This window comes from Bemisia tabaci, chromosome 4 (genome assembly GCF_918797505.1).
Source record: "Bemisia tabaci chromosome 4, PGI_BMITA_v3".
Classification (NCBI taxonomy): domain Eukaryota; kingdom Metazoa; phylum Arthropoda; class Insecta; order Hemiptera; family Aleyrodidae; genus Bemisia; species Bemisia tabaci.
This window is the reverse complement of record NC_092796.1, coordinates 14,157,563-14,173,425: the sequence shown is the minus strand read 5'-3', so window position 1 is coordinate 14,173,425 and position 15,863 is coordinate 14,157,563. Positions and strand designations below refer to the sequence as shown.

General features: G+C 40.6%; 1 protein-coding gene across 5 annotated transcripts in view; it reads left to right on the top strand.

Moving 5' to 3' along the window:
* Positions 1 to 57: 57 nt before the first annotated feature.
* EndoA (SH3 domain containing GRB2 like, endophilin-A) overlaps positions 58 to 15,863 on the top strand; it is a 51,693-nt gene continuing 35,887 nt past the window's right edge. For 2 of the 5 annotated variants that reach the window (XM_019047378.2, XM_072299389.1), the window contains exon 1: positions 12,184 to 12,397. The gene's annotated coding sequence lies outside the window, so the exon portion shown is untranslated. Of the gene's footprint in view, positions 349 to 12,183; positions 12,398 to 12,585; positions 12,604 to 13,074; positions 13,186 to 15,863 lie in introns of those variants that run through there. The other 3 variants (XM_072299390.1, XM_072299391.1, XM_019047376.2) reach the window with 3 other exon arrangements.

Below are 15,863 nucleotides of genomic sequence, written 5' to 3'. Positions count from 1 at the left end.
GGATTTTGGAATTTTGCAATCTAATTTTGGAACATGGGATCGATCTCGTTGGTTGGTCTTGTTGTTTACGTTCTCTCTCAAGTGTTCTCATTTCGGTTTCCACTGGAAATTAATGTAGAAAAGTATTTATAGAAATCATTTTGTATGTGAATTTATGAACGTGCTTGTATAGTAAGTGACAACTCTACTTTTAAGCAAGCCCTTTTTAAGGGATGAAGTAAATATAAACTACTGTAAGTACTGTGTGTTATTGCAGTGTAGCAGTGGTGTACAAGATTTACCCGCAATCTCTGAAAATCTCAAAATTCTGGGATAGTTGGAGTCTAGCGCCAGCCACATATCATCAAGGTGAGCCCTACGTTTTAAATTTTTAGTCCAGCACCTTATGTGTTGATTTTATTTTGCTTGGAAGTTGTCAGAAGTTCAGTGACTCCCAATTACTCTGGTTGGTTTACACCGCTTGCTTTCATATTTCTCACGATATTGAGAGGAATAGGTCGGATCACATAAGGCACAAGGCTATGTCAGGAGTATCACGTTTGAGGCTGTCAAAAAACTCAGAAGAAACTCTGAACCGAAACTAGCAATTACATGTCAACGACAAAGATGTGGGGGGCCTCCATATCTTGGCAGGTGGGGTGTTGACTCCGAGATGCACCCTTTTCACAACTTTCAAGGTTCCAAGCAATGCATTTTTTATAGTCCATGAATTACTGGCTCATCATAGCCAGTTGCACAATTTCAGGGGCATCATTTGAGGAGGGGGGGGGGGGGACATTTGCTGGTCTCCATACTTTGATTTATCAAATTATTGGAAAAAATTAGAAATGGCTATATAGTACACATATAAAATCCGAGATGTTTCGGCTCAAAACTGAGCCATTTTCAGTCGGAAGAATGAAAATGAAATTAAAAAATTCCAAATAGAAACCTGTAGACTACATGATGGCCAAGAAAATCAAAACAAAGAGAAGAAGAGATAAAGACTGATGATAACACAAGGACTATCGATGCCGGTATCGCTGTCCAGAAGACATTTTGGAAAATCACTCAAATATGGCAGCACGTATCAATGAAGTAAAAGAGCTAAGAGGAAAAAGACCACAGAAGTCACTAGGGAGCCCCGCTAAACCAGATTTCTAAAAAATGAGTGATATAAGGTGCTAAGCTCACTAATAATACTAGTAATTCCCGCGCTAACATGCCGTGGGCGAAGCACCTTACATCACTCATTTTTTAGAAGTCTGGTGCAGCGAGGCTCCCCAGCGACATCTAATGGTCTTTCTCTCTCAGCTCATTTACTTCATTGATACGTGCTGCCATCTTTGAGTGATTTTCCGAAATGTCTTCTGAACAGCGGTGCTGGCATCGATGATCTTCAAGTTACCAGTCTTTCTCTTTCTTCTATGTGGAATTTTTATATTTTACTTTTATTGTTCCAACTGAAAATGGCTCAGTTTTGAGCCGAAATGTCTTGGATTTTTATGTGTACTTTTTAGCCTTGTTTCCTATTTTTTCTCCTATAGTTCGATATCACCATTGTCACAGGCTACTGCTTTAGAAATTTTAAATTTAATCTATCTCTGGATAAATTTTGGTGAATTTTAATGAACTTTAAAGCATCTTTAAAGCTTTTTACAAGCAAATTTGCCTGCCTGTAACAACTTTGCTTCCATACCCCTTTGTAAGATTCTGCTGAAAAGATACCCTTATCTGAATCGCCTATATGATATGGACTAAGTGTAATACGCATGCGCTGCGCGCAAGATGTATGATGTGCACTAGTCCATTACTTTTACTGCACTTCCTTGGAAGACAAAAAAAAACAATCGAAGCTACCTAAAGCCATTTGTTTAGGAGCCAGGCAAGATTGGTACAACGCCGCATGATCCGGTTATTTTGTTAAAAACAATGTGTTTGAAAAAGCTGGTGAAAAATAAACTTCCTAGACAAACAACTTTTTCTGCTCTTTTTTGAAATCTGAGAAAAAAATTTGCCAGTTGGTGCATGTTCATGCAAACCTCTATAATTTCCAGTGTTAGCATTTAGATTGCTTGCAGCATTAAGGGATTTTTCTTTAACCAGCTTTTCTAGAGAAAAATTTCACTTGGAACACAATGGTATCCCTGATTTTATTTGGAAATAACCATGCACAAAGCTGAGAAGAATATCTCAAAGTTGAGGCCATATTGCAGGAGCACCCTTGAATTCTTTGAAGAGACCACTTTAATTTTCAGCAAATTCCTAACGCAGAGACAGGACTGTATGCAATAGCAGATGCTGTAATTGGGGGCTAATAATTTTCATCTTGACACTCCGAGTTCCCACACAGAGTGGCAACCCTGGAGTAGGTGCTCCACCCTTACAGCCTCAACTTAAGAGCTTTTCTCGAGCTTGAGAGTCATTCTCAGGTGAAACCAGTATCACCTTTTAAAACCGTCCATCAATGGCAGCTCGAAGAGAAACCTGCGCGATTTTATAGTGACGCGCCTTCATTTCCGTGCGACACTTTCCGCATTGCCGCGGAGTTAGTTTAGTTGCGTGACCTAATCCAACCTAACTCGAGTCTACTGTGCGACTTTGAATTGAATCGGGATCACCAATAAAGTGAATCATTACCGGCAGTAGACAAATATCTAGACACCGAACGTATCTTAGAATAAGTATTATGCTGCATTACGGGTTTATTTTTCGATTGTTTCTTAAGAGCGAAAATGTGCGTTTTTAAGCGTAGATCAACCCATATTACAATAACAACCGCGAATCTAGCTTAATGATTGCTTATTTTGAAAAATGCGTATTTCCATTGCAACGTCTATAGATTTCTCCTCTTTTTTTACGAGAAGACTTTGTAAGTAACTAAAATGTCATTTTAGAAAAGGGTCCGCGATCACTGCAGCAGTGAAAAGTCACCATGATTTTCAGATTGAAAGCAGTCGTTGTCAATTTCAAATAGATCCTGCTCTTTTTCTTCAGTTTTTGCTTTGAGAAATGGGCGCTTTTAAACTCTAAAAATCAAAAAGTCTTTTTTTTTCTTTCTTTCTTTAAAAAAAAAGAAGAAAAATGAACTAGAATGATGGCCGAGGACAGGGTGTTTTAAAGGGAATTTTTAAATCTCACAGTTATGCAGCTCTCAAGATAACGACACCAACATTAAATGCTTCAACCCTAAATGCCCCCTTCCCCTTGACACCTATTTGCTGTACTCCTTGAAATTCTCCGTGAATGTATTCCAACCAGAGGAGCTTAAATTCCATGACAATTTGACAGTCGGTCTCCTTTTAAAAAAATAAAAAATGAATAGATATTTGCACACTGGAAGAAGAAAAAAAAAAACACATTTGATCTAGAGTCCAGACTCTTAAAAACATCGACAAGAAAAAGTACTCTTGATTCAATCAGAATCTAGCTTAAATCAAGAACCAAGCCTCTTAATTTAAGCGGATTTCGTGTTGATTCAAGCAACAATCCGATTGAATCAAGAGTATTTTTTCTTATCAATGTTTTCAAGAGTCTGGACTCTAGAGCCAATGTGTTTTTTTTTTTCCAGTGCAACGTTGAAATCGGAAAAGCGCATTTGTCGACTTCAGCCATCGATTTGGACAGAAAGTTGAGCCCCATCGTTATATTTGCAGCTGCAGAAAAAATCTGCGCGACTTAGTAGTGGCGCACCGCGCGCCTTCATTTTCGTAAGATACCTCCCGCATTGCTGCGAAGCTGATTTAGTTGCGTGACCTAATCTAACCCAACTCGAGTCTTCAGTGGCAGCAGATCGACAGAGCGTCATCATCAACAGATCAGGCATTAATATTAGATTACTCATCATTTGCAGAGATTAGATACCAATATTAGATTGAATAAAAATGGATTAAATAAATATTATATTCCAATATTTTATCCGCGCTTAAGTAAGGCACCAGGCGTACAAATGACGCCCGATCTCGCGATCTGCAGGTCGCGGCAACGTGATGCATATCTCGGGGTGTGAGGTGACGTCATTCTTGAAAATTACCGGGTCGCTAAGTGTTAGACGAAGAAGTGAGGCAAATCCCCATATCGCAGTGAGGTAGGACTGCCAGATCGCGATGGAACTTTTCGAAACACTGCACATTTTCCCTAAAAGTCGGAGCGGTTTCGATTCGGTGAGTACTCGGAGTGTCTCCATGGAGTTTGCATAATTTTTGCCTGCTTCCGAGAATAACGTTACTCCGAGAGAGACGCCGCGCTAAGCTTCTTACGTCAGAGTACTCCGTCTGTAGTACCTACTCAGTGCCTACTGTTCACTTACCGCAAGCAAAACAGCACCCTCCCCCTCCCCCCTCCCCCCGAACGTCTTTCCTCTTATCTTCTATTGCTTCTCTTTTATTCTCTTTTCTACTCCAAGAAGTTGATCGTTAACGCTCTAGCAAGCAACTCGCGCTGGACGCAAGGTCCCAATGGAGATGTTGCATGTGTGAGGAATTTGCGATTTGACTGTTGATTCTTTTGTACAAGTTCGCGAGAAACACGATGGTGCCACTGGTTTTCTCTGAAATCAACTCTCAAGCTCAAAAAAAGCTCTCAAGTTGAGGCCAAAATGGAGGGGATATCCCACGCTATCCTGAGAGTCCACCTCTACATCAAGACAAACTCTCTATGCAAAAATAGGGAGCAAATACATTGGCAGGGCTGCCACTTTATTTGGGGACTCCACAACTGAAAACACGGCAACCCTGCTAATGTATTTACTCCCTATCTTTGCATATAGAGGTTGTCTTAATTTAAAGGTGGACTCTCAGGATAGCGTGGGATATCCCCTCCGTTTTGGCTTCAACTTGAGAGCTTTTTTGAGCTTTGGAGTTGATTTCAGGGAAAACCAGTGGGACCATTGTGTTTCTCGCGAACTTTTACATAAGAATCAACAGTCAAATCGCAAATTCCTCACACATGCAACATCTCCATTCGGTTCATGTGGGCTGCGAAAATAAAACCGCAGAAGGGAAGGAAATCACGGAAAACCAGGAAAGTCAGAGGATATTCAGTTCTTTATCACGGAGATGGAAGCTTTTTCTTTTCCGGAAAAGCAAATTGTCTACGTTTACTTTGAATTGCATCGACAGTTCAGCCAATTATCGATTCCCTCGGGAAATCCATTGAAGGTGGTTCTGCAGCCGGAAGAAAATGAACAACAACATGTAGAGCTCGTTTATTAAACATCAGTATTCAGTCGGAAATCGAATGAAATCAAGACATTAAATTTGTCCTTGCTTCCTTTCGTCATCTTGAAAGCGTTCCCTTAAATCGGAACTGTAATTAATTATACCAACGCCTGGTGTCCCACTCGCAAGTGAAAGACCTTGATCTTCACGTTCCTGAGTTTTGACCTTAAATCAGGGCTGTCGGAGATCAAATTATCAGCAAGCGAAACTTCAAAATTAACGACCGAAAAATGCCCTAAAATGGTCCGTGTTCAGCCGGAAGGTGTCCACGCGATAAGTGTTTCCAAAATCGTGTAACTTCTCACTTTGAAAATTATTATACACACCACAGTACATAATGTTTAAAAGATCGTTGTCCTTTAAAGTACATAATGTCTTGTGAGGAAAAGAAAATCTACCAGCTATACCTATTCGAGGGTCTAGGCATTTTGTAGATTTAGACAAAGATGCATGATTTTTACTACACTGTATATAGTCGCGTTGATTCAAATAAGTGTGATTCAAATACCAGTGGTGATAAAATTTAAAATTCCAGGAGATGAGAAGCTCTTGCCGCTCTGCCTTCTCAAGTATAACGCTCTCAATAGTTCTCCTTTTTTTTTTTTTTTTTTTTTTTTTTTTTTTTTTTACTTGGAGGGGTTGAAGCTTGTCTTTCTTCGTGAAAGCTTCCATTTTTCCGCGATAAGAAAGTTGAATCCACATTTCAAGGAAAAGTTTGTCACCTACTTCCAGAACTTTTATTCCTTATTGCAGTACTCCGAAAGCTCAGATTTAATTCTCGCGTTATCGACACAATTTCGATCACTGCTTCGGGTTTTCACGATCTTGGTTCCATTTTTAATCATTCAGACTCAAGATAATTAAATCGGAACACATTCCTGTGACTTCAGATCATGGCCCTCGCCGGATTTACCGTCTTCTGTGCGGAAGTTTGATCTTAATCTTCTACCACATTCCTTTAATTGAAGTGCTGGGTGCTAAAAGGGCACTTCTTCGTTACGGTGTCTCAGAATCTCCGCTAACGTTTGATTCATTAGGATTACAGCAAATTGCGTGGAATTCGTTCATACTTTTACTGAATTTCCTTTATGATTTTACGATGCTGGGAACGAGAAATTTCAGAAAATTCACCCGATAGTTCTATCTCTAATTATGAGTGGAGGTCCTGATACATAACGACCAAGAAATGCCGTTTCTGCACCACAAAAACGTCGTATGAACCTTTAGACGTTGCCTGACTGCCTTTACTAAAAACCGAATTTACCGGAAAAATTATGAATATTTTTCGAATTTTTCAGATAATTTTGTTCGCAACTTGATCCAACAAATCCGACAATTTCGCTAAAAAATTTGCGTATCTTTCCTCGAAAATACATATTTATTCGGAGAAATTTGGCAACTCTTGAATGTTCATACGGCGTTTTTCCTCAGCACGGCAGAGCTGATCAGCTGCATCGATCTCTAAGTCTGAAGCTGATTGTGAGTGATCCGAGATGAACGTGACTTCCAAAGAGGAAGATACTTGAAATCTTTCTTTGTTGTGGTTTCTGCCGAGTCGTAGGGCGGACAAAAAACTAAATTCTCAGAACATGCGATGATTTCAATCGGTGCGCCTGCGTCGAATGGTATTATCGCTGTCCTATGAACATGAACAATAATCTTGTCATATTTTACACTCGTTAACAGGTGTGACACATGACGTGTCAACTGCTAAAATAGATCTCCGGTCAAGACTGCCGTGCTAAGGAAAAACGCCGTACATGAGCCTCTAGACGTTGCCAAATTTCCTTTGATAAATCACGAATTTATTTGAATCTTTATAAACATTTGTCTCTCAATTTTTCAGAGGATTTCGTCCGTAATTTGATCCAAATAGTGTAAGAATACCAAGGAAAAATACTGATATCTTTTCTCAAGAACATTTTATCGGAGGAAATTTCGCAACTCCTAAATGTTCATACGGCGTTTTTCCTTAGCACAGCAGAAGAATCGTAATCTCCGTTTCCATCGTAATGTCCACTCGTTAGTACTTCGCATGATATAAAGGTGTGTACCTAAAAAAATCACGCAAGTAAACCATCCAGGGAAAAATTGAATTCTTTGAAAAGAAGAAAGTCGGGTGTTTGGTTGGTTGAACACCTTAGGCAATGAGATAAATTCAAGGAGAGAAGAATCGGAAATGGAGAAAAGGGGGAGAAAAGAATAAAAATAGAAAGGGGGAAAAGGAAATGTGCAACAAATAAAAAAAAGACAAAGAAAGAATGTATTACATTCGGAGATTATTTTGTGTGTTTTATTTGCACTCTCGAGAAGACAGGTAATCTTGATTTGAGTCAGAACCAGCTATCTCAACGCTTTGCAATGTGCAACGACTATCGTCGTGTTTCACACAAAGAAACGAGTGTTGCACATAACAACTACCACCACACCACAAACTATAATGGCGTTACAAAATCAGTTTAGTAGGTGTTTTTTTTTTTTTTTTAAAGCAAAATTTTCAGTGTCCGTATATTCAGACGTTTTGCAAGACGTTTCAGAACTTTTGCATAATAAAGGAAGTTTATTTATACGAAGCCGCGAGTCTTTCGTGGAACTAATTTCTGTTTGCCTCATCCTGTTACAGGGCTTCCACGCTTTGCGATTTTTTCTTGAAAAATTGACTCTGAATTACAGGAGGAATAAAGATGTTGTGTAATCTAATTTAGACGATGATCCAAATGAATGAACTTATACTGCACAGTCGATTGACCTGGTTGATTCTGGTTTTTCTGCTAGCGCGAAAATAGAAATTTGTATATGATGTGTGAAAGAAACAACGCTTCTCCAGAGTATTGAGGAGGGTTCAAAATGTGTTTTCTGGCCACTGCCGGTTTATTTTTTTTATCCTATAATGACTCATTTACGTATTAATTGTTTTTCTCTTTTCGGTGAAAATCCACGAGACATATCCGAAAAAACTATATAAACCCGGCTAGACCCAGCTTTCCATCTCAACACAACCTTAAATCAGCCAAATGGACCGTTTAAAGGGTGGCGAAGGTCAAGGAAATCTGGCAAAGCCAGGGACCTCAACAAAAATGACGGTCCCGAAAGTTAGAAAAAAGTCAGGGAATTTTTCATTTGAAGAATTGATCGCAGCTCTGAGCGTGATTCACCTTTCCGAATTTGGGATTTTTGTTTTGTTTTCATAAAGTTAGGGAAAATTCGAAGAGCTTTGATATTTGAGTTCAGTGCCACCCTGTTATGGTAGGCCCCTCCTTACTTTTTTAGGTCACAACCTTCAACGGATGATTTTCAAAATGCCACAGCGAGCGCACCCCTGCTCTGTTGCCTCCCCTCTGATAATCGTTACTTTACCGACGATAGATCCTCATTCCTCATCAGCTTTGCCGCAAATGCACTCTGGACCCTGGGTACGATCGATAGGTTTCATTTCAACGATCAGGGTGATTTTTTCGACAAAATCGAAACATTTTGTTCGAAATTTTCCTATTACGTAACATCTTCCTTCTAGTCGGAGGAGATGGGATGGGAGTTATTTCTTAAACACCTTTTACTCCCGACAGCACCTACTTCTATAGCTCAAACGAAGTTTAGTTTAGAGGTGGTAAAAGTGTAAATCCGTATGCCGCACAGTGGATCGAGTAATTCAGAGAGGTCGGACATGAAATTTTTGACAAAAACCGCAAAATTTGATGTTTATTTTGTCACAATTTAAGTTGCAAGGGGTGCTTTAAAAAGAAAAATTTTTGAAGAAACTAATGAAACCGCTTTTAAAACCTCAACATTTTTATAGACGGAGTTACGATCTTTTCATGTTTTCAAATGTCCGACCTCTCCTATTGACTCGATCTAGAGTCCCTTTATACTGAGAGTCAAGACAATTTGAATCCATTTCTGATTGGTTCCCGTATTTTAGGCCTCCACAGTGTCACAAACGGGAATAAAGATTACATTTTCACCAATTGCAAAGATTATAATCTGGAATGGACCAGGGAATTACGGGTTCGGCAAGGAACAAACGGACTGAGAGGAGGAACGGAGAAAGGCATTTGAGAATGGGCCGATCAAAGATTACGAAAAACGTTCAATTTCTGTAATCTTTATTCCCGTTTGTGACATCCATGAGCCGAATTGTCTTGACTCTCAGTATAAAGGGACTCTAACTCGATCCACTGTGTGCCGTCAGCAACTCACCACATAAATTGCCCCCACACTCCCCCACAATTTTCACAATCAGATCTCGAAGAGGACTAGATCTATCATGGCTGAAAATAAAAATCGATTAAATCGAAGCCCAGCCTCTACTAGAAATCCCTGCAGTGACGTCACGAAGGAAACGGTGGAAATCTGCCTCGTTAGGAGGCGGGGGGCGGCGGGGGGCGCTAGGCCGCGGGACAAAGGAACGTGGATCGGGGATATTGGGCTCGGGCGGTATCGATCGCGAGTGCGGGAGTTTTTCCTCGGGTATCTGTGTCATCGTGTCGGTGTCGGTGCGTAAACCTTGAACTTGCTTATTGCAGTCGTGTCCCACAACTCCAAGGACTTCCAGCCCCGCCGCTCCCGCCCAGGTCCGCCCGGAGTTGCAACGACGCCAACTTCCCAGCCGGGGGGAGGGGACCCAGGGGGGTGTTTGTATAGTGCAGTCTCGTGAGCATGCTCACTGTCAAACTCGTGACATCTGTGTGGGCTTAAGCCTCCACACCAGACTCCCGTGTCCCCCGGATGCGGATCCAGCAATTTGGCAACCCCAGATTCTCTCCATTTAAATCTATGCTAAATAATCGATTCTTGTCGGAGCATCTGACCCCTTCAAGAATCGATATGTCACAGGCAAATAGTGAAATCAGGCATTTTGTCAAATGCCTGGGCAAATAGTCAAATATTCTAACTCAGATTGTAATTCCGATTCTTTTCCCAATTTCAGACAAAATAATCAATTGCTCCTGCAAAAAAAACTTTTCAGTAAAAATTTGCACCCACAATAGTATTTTTAACAATTTTTAGCTCCTGAGGAGACATTGATCTTGAAATTTTCAGCATGTCGTAAAATACAGAATTTTTGTCGGAGCACCTGGTCCCTTCAAGAATCGATATGTCACTGGCAAATAGTGAAATCAGGCATTTTGTCAAATGCCTGGGCAGTTTGTCAAATTTTGACGGTCTACAAAATTGTGTGAATTTATGGCGGAGAGCTCACGATTTTTCACTAATTTTGGAAAAGTAACTCATCAAACCTACGAACTCTCTTTGTCTCTTCCTCTTCAATTGCTTCTCATGTTCTTAAATGTTGAAATTTCAAAAATTCTGTTTTCTACGACATGCTGAAAATTTCAAGATCAGTGTCTCTTCAGGGGCAAAAAATTGTTAAAAATACTACTGTGTGTGCAAATTTACTGAAAAGTTTTTCTTGCAGGAGCAATTAATTATTTTGTCTGAAATTGGGAAAAGAATTAGAATTTCAATCTGAGTTAGAATATTTGACTATTTGGCGCATGGCGCCGACTAAGTTAGAGTACTGATAAAAAGATTGGAGGAAATAGTAAAGACCATTAAAATTAAGCTTCCTTTAAGTTTTTCCGTTCTAATTTAAATCTAATCTGACTGAAGTTAAAGTAACAAAAGTTATGTATGACTCTTTTACAATGGGAGTTTTGAGAAAATAGTAAAAGCGCGGAAACTAACACAACTTTAGATATAACTGCTGTAAGTCCGTATTATTCTACGAGAGAGCAGTAGCTCCAGCTATCTAGTGCAAATGGCCAACTTTTCTCTGCCAGTTTCTAATAATAAAGTTTGTTGTTTGTCAACAACGGGACCGTGCAAGCATATAAAAGAGAGCACATCCTACTGCTCTGCCTACCTAACAGAATGTATGAACCTCATCGAAAGTATAAAATACTCAGTCAGACGAGCAGACTTGTATTTCCATTAAATCGTTTAATAATCCGCTGACTATTGCTTTTTTAATTTGATCGGGTGAAGTATCGTGAGGTAAGTGAGTACGTTACGGCCGCGATTCAAATAGGATGTGTGGCTATACTAGGCGCAATGTAGGCAACTATTCGGCCTCTTGAGCGCGCTGTGGTATCAGCGAATTTTGAAGGCGTTTCGGAGCTTGCCGTATCGTATCTCACATTCTCACCCTGCCTCTGCGGCACACAGTGGGTTTAGTTAATAGGAGAGGTCTTTTCCAAGCTTCCAGCTTTTCCAACGTAAATCCTAAATGGTTTGAGGTTGTCTTCTGTTGTTTTGAACCAAACAATACTTCGAACCACCATCGAATACGGTCTATTGAAAGCTCCAATTCCCCAGTGCTCCCATTTCCTGGAACTAGGACCGAATTTCAAAACTTCTATGATTTTTCTGAATTGTTCCCGGAACTTTTGAATTACCCATAATGTTCGGATTTTTTGCATTTTCCGGAACTTTTGAAATACCCGGAATGTTCGGATTTTTTGCGTTTTCCGGAACTTCCTCGGATTTTTTTTAAAAAATCTGAAAAGAACCACGAAACTTTTGATCGTCATTAGGTGGGAGCTATTGGAACAAAAAAGCTCCAAATCCCGGAACTTTTGAAATACCCGGAATGTTCGGATTTTTTGCATTTTCCGGAACTTTCTCGGATTTTTTTTAAGAAAATCCAAGAAGAGCCCCAGAACTTTTGATGGTCGAAAGGTGGGAGTTATTGGAACAAAAAAGCTCCAAATCTCGGAACTTTCGACGTAAATTAAATAAGAGCACTGCACTCCTCTTCATCGCAGCAGTTGATTTCCTTGCGTGTAAACGAGCACGAATCCACGGGAGTGATTTCGCACCGGAACAGCGGCGGCGGGAGCGCAGAATGAGACGCGATAAGGGGACAAGATAGAGCAGTCAATTAGATTAGGCGATCAATTTATCGTCGAGAAACGCACTCGTGCGCGGGGGCTGCGGGGGGCACTCGTCCAGGGGCACGGGGCTAGTGACAGGGGGCCACGGGGGTCTCTCACTCTCGTTGTCAGTCGCCGCAACTCCGATGAATGAACCGCGTGGTCGTGGACCGATTCGCCCGCCGGCCGGTCGAGCATCTCCTACGGCTACGGCTAGCCTTCCTAGTTCGCCCTCCTCAACCCCAACAGTGCCCCATTCAGACCGTGGCCTTTTGGACACCGTGTTAACTCCGTCTCGCATCCCGCTCCGAGTGAACATTTAAAAGGGTAAATATTCAGGGTTGCCACAGTCAGGGAATACCGGGAAAATCGGGAAATGTCAGGGAATTTTCAAAAGTCAGGGAAAATGACGAAAATGTCAGGGAAAATTTGAACCCGAACAGTGCCCCACTCTGACCGTGGCCTTTTGGACACCGTGTTAACTTCAGACCACTCTCCGTCTCGCATCCGGCCCCGAGTGAACATTTAGAAGGGTAAATATATTCAGGGTTGCCACAGTCAGGGAATACCGGGAAAACCGGGAAATTTCAGGGAATTTCACCTAAGTGTGTCAGGGAAAAATTGATAAGCACCTTTATTTGCTTTCTAGAATGGGTTTGACGTTTTGTACGACAAATTTTACCTGAAAACTATTTCAAATCATGTCTTTTTAAGCATGTGGCATATCTTTAATTGTCAGGAAATTTCACCGATATGTCTCAGGGAAATCAGGGAACTGTCGGGGAATTTCATTCTCTTTTGGTGGAAACTTTGTACGTTCTTTTGTCTGAAAATGTCAGGGAAAATTTGTGATTAATCAATAATCATCTTTATTTGCTTTCTTGAATGGGTTTGAGGTTTCGAACAAAAAATTTTGCCTGAAAACTATATAAACTATTATATTTATATTAAAACTAACTTTCAATTATGTCTTCTTAACCATCTGTCATATCTTCAATTGTCAGGGAATTTCACTTCCAGAACAGTGCCCCACTCTGACCGTGGTCTGTTGGACACCATGTTAACTTCAGACCGCTCTCCGTCTCGCATCCGGCTCCGAGTGAACATTTAGAAAGGTAAATATAATCAGGGTTGCCACAGTCAGAGGAAACCGGGAAATGTCAGGGAATTTTCAAAAGTCAGGGAAAATGACGAAAATGTCAGGGAAAATTTGCTATTAATCATCTTTATTTCCTTTCTTGAATGGGTTTGAGGTTTCGAACAAAAAAAATTGCCGGAAAACTATTTTCAATTATTATGTCTTCTTAACCATCTGTCATATATCTTCAATTGTCAGGGAATTTCACTTCCTGAACAGTGCCCTCTGATCGTGGTCTGTTGGACACCGTGTTAACTTCAGACCACTCTCCGTCTCGCATTCCACTACGAGTGAACGTTTAGAAGGAAAAATATAAGAAATGAAGTTGTGCCGAATGTTGGAAAGATCGGATTGTTTGTAGGTGGCGCGCACATCCTTCCTCCCACCCCTCGACCTTTAAACCAGGGTTGCCACAGCTAGGAAATACCGGAAAAACCGGGAAATATCAGGGAATTTTGGAAAGTCAGGGAAAACTGGGAAATGCGATAGTGTCAGGGAAAATTTTTTAATTTACCTTTATTAGGTTTCTAGAATGGATGTGACGTTTAGAACAACAAATTCTGCCTGAAAACTATCTCAAATTATGTCTCTTTCGCCAAATTGCATATTTCAATTGTCAGGGAATGTTACTCAAATGTGTCGGGGATATCATAGGGATATGTCAAGGAATTTCATTCTCCAATTCACTGCATCAAGGTTGCCACAGTCAGGGAACACCGGGAAAGCCGGGTAATGTCAGGGAATTTTAAGAAGTCAAGGAAAACCTGGAAATGTCAGGGGAAAATTGTCAAGTCACCTTTATTTCCTCTCTAGAATGGGTTTGAGGTTTCGGACAGCAAATCTTGCCTGAAAACTATTTTCAATTATGTCTACCTAACCATCTGTCATACCTTCAATTGTCGGGGAATTCATCAAAATGTGTGTTTGGGAAATGAGGGAAATACCGGTGAATTTCATTTTCCAAATTCTGTGCGGCGACCCTGATAAGAAATGAAGCTGTGCCGAATGTTCGTAGGTGGCGCGTACCCATTTCCCCCCACCCGTTGACCTTTGGAATAGTAGCTCCGCCGCGTATTTTTACGATGAAATATGTCCCTGGAGGTAAATTTTTTTGCTCACCCGATTGTTTTGCGTCGAGAAGGAGAGGAACACGTTTTTTCTCAGGCATCAAGTGGAATTTCTCCCTCTCAATTTTTGCCGCTGAAGCCAAAAATGACCTTCGTTTTCTTCCAAAACCTTCGGAAAATCACATTTTTACAAAATCAATTTTTTAAAAATTTAGTAAATTTTAGAAGACAACGAAGGTCATTTTCGGCTTCAGCGGCAAAAATTGAGTAGGAACAACTCTACTCAATGCCCGAGAAAAAAAATATCCCCTCCTCTCCGACGCAAAACAATCGGATGAGTTTTACATAGTGTTACATGGAGCACTTATCCGGACAAACCTCGATATTAGGCGTGGAAAAGAAACTTTAGTAGGCATGCGATACATGGTTTCGTATGAAATTTTGGCTACTAAATCCGCAAATGACCCTAGCTTTTCTCCATCGTGCGCAGATTTTCCGGAAAATTGTTTTTTTCCCGGACAAGCTCGATTTTTAGGGAAAATTCCGATTTTTCCGGGGAAAATCAATCTGATCCTGCAAAACTGAGGTCCTTTTCACTCAGCGCAAAACATATACTTCGGACCGCAATTAAGTGTTAGGAGACAAATTTAAAAAAAAAGTTTTTTTTCGTTGCCCAGAGTAATCGAAGGGCAGATTTTGTGTAGTGCATTGCGCGGTTTAAAAGAGTGCTCGAACACATCACCCGTGTTGTTTATATGAAATCCAAGCAGGAGGGAGCGTTTATCCTTGTTCTGCTCTTGATTGTTCTGGCGCACCAACCATTGTGACGTAGAGGCTAGAGTCGGCATTCTGGCTTTGTAACGCATCCCGTCGGTATAGAGGAGTTCCATTCCTTGTATGTGATTCAAAACGTAATTATTCGCGTAAAATCCTAAGCGTCTCTTAAAGCTCTACAGCTGCAGCAAACTACGATATCTGAAACATAAAGAACGAATAAATTACGCTACGACGGACTATCCGTCACATTTTATGGAAAACAGACCTAAAAATTTTTATTCATGTTTTTTGTTGTTGCGAAAGTTGATTTTGCAGATTATAAAATAATGTGATGCGATCTGCGGAGAAGTGCCCCAGGCTTTTTGATAACTTTCGTTTTTTCTCTACTCTAAAAATTAAATGCATTTACAGAGAGCCATCCATGCAAGCCAAGTCGGACCTAACGGTTCGGCTCAGAACTAGCCGAACTCATCAGACGTAAGATAAAGTATTTCAGTCGCAAATCCTAGTGATATCCAAAGGCCATATTCGCTCTTAAATTATGGATCAAAGTGTTAAGAGTTATCCCTTCAAATTGTGGTGCTGTCCCAATTTGTAGGATGGTATGGGCATTTTCAATTAATTGTGGTCAAAAGCTCTATTCGCTCTTAAATCGTGGATAAAATTGCTAGAAGTTATCCCTTCAAATTGTGGCGCTGCCCCAACTTGTAGGATTACATGGGCATTTGCAATCAATTGTGTTAGTACTGCAAAATTTGGGTTAGTAACTTAATTTATCGGGGTACCACCACAATTAATTGGAAATTTCCTT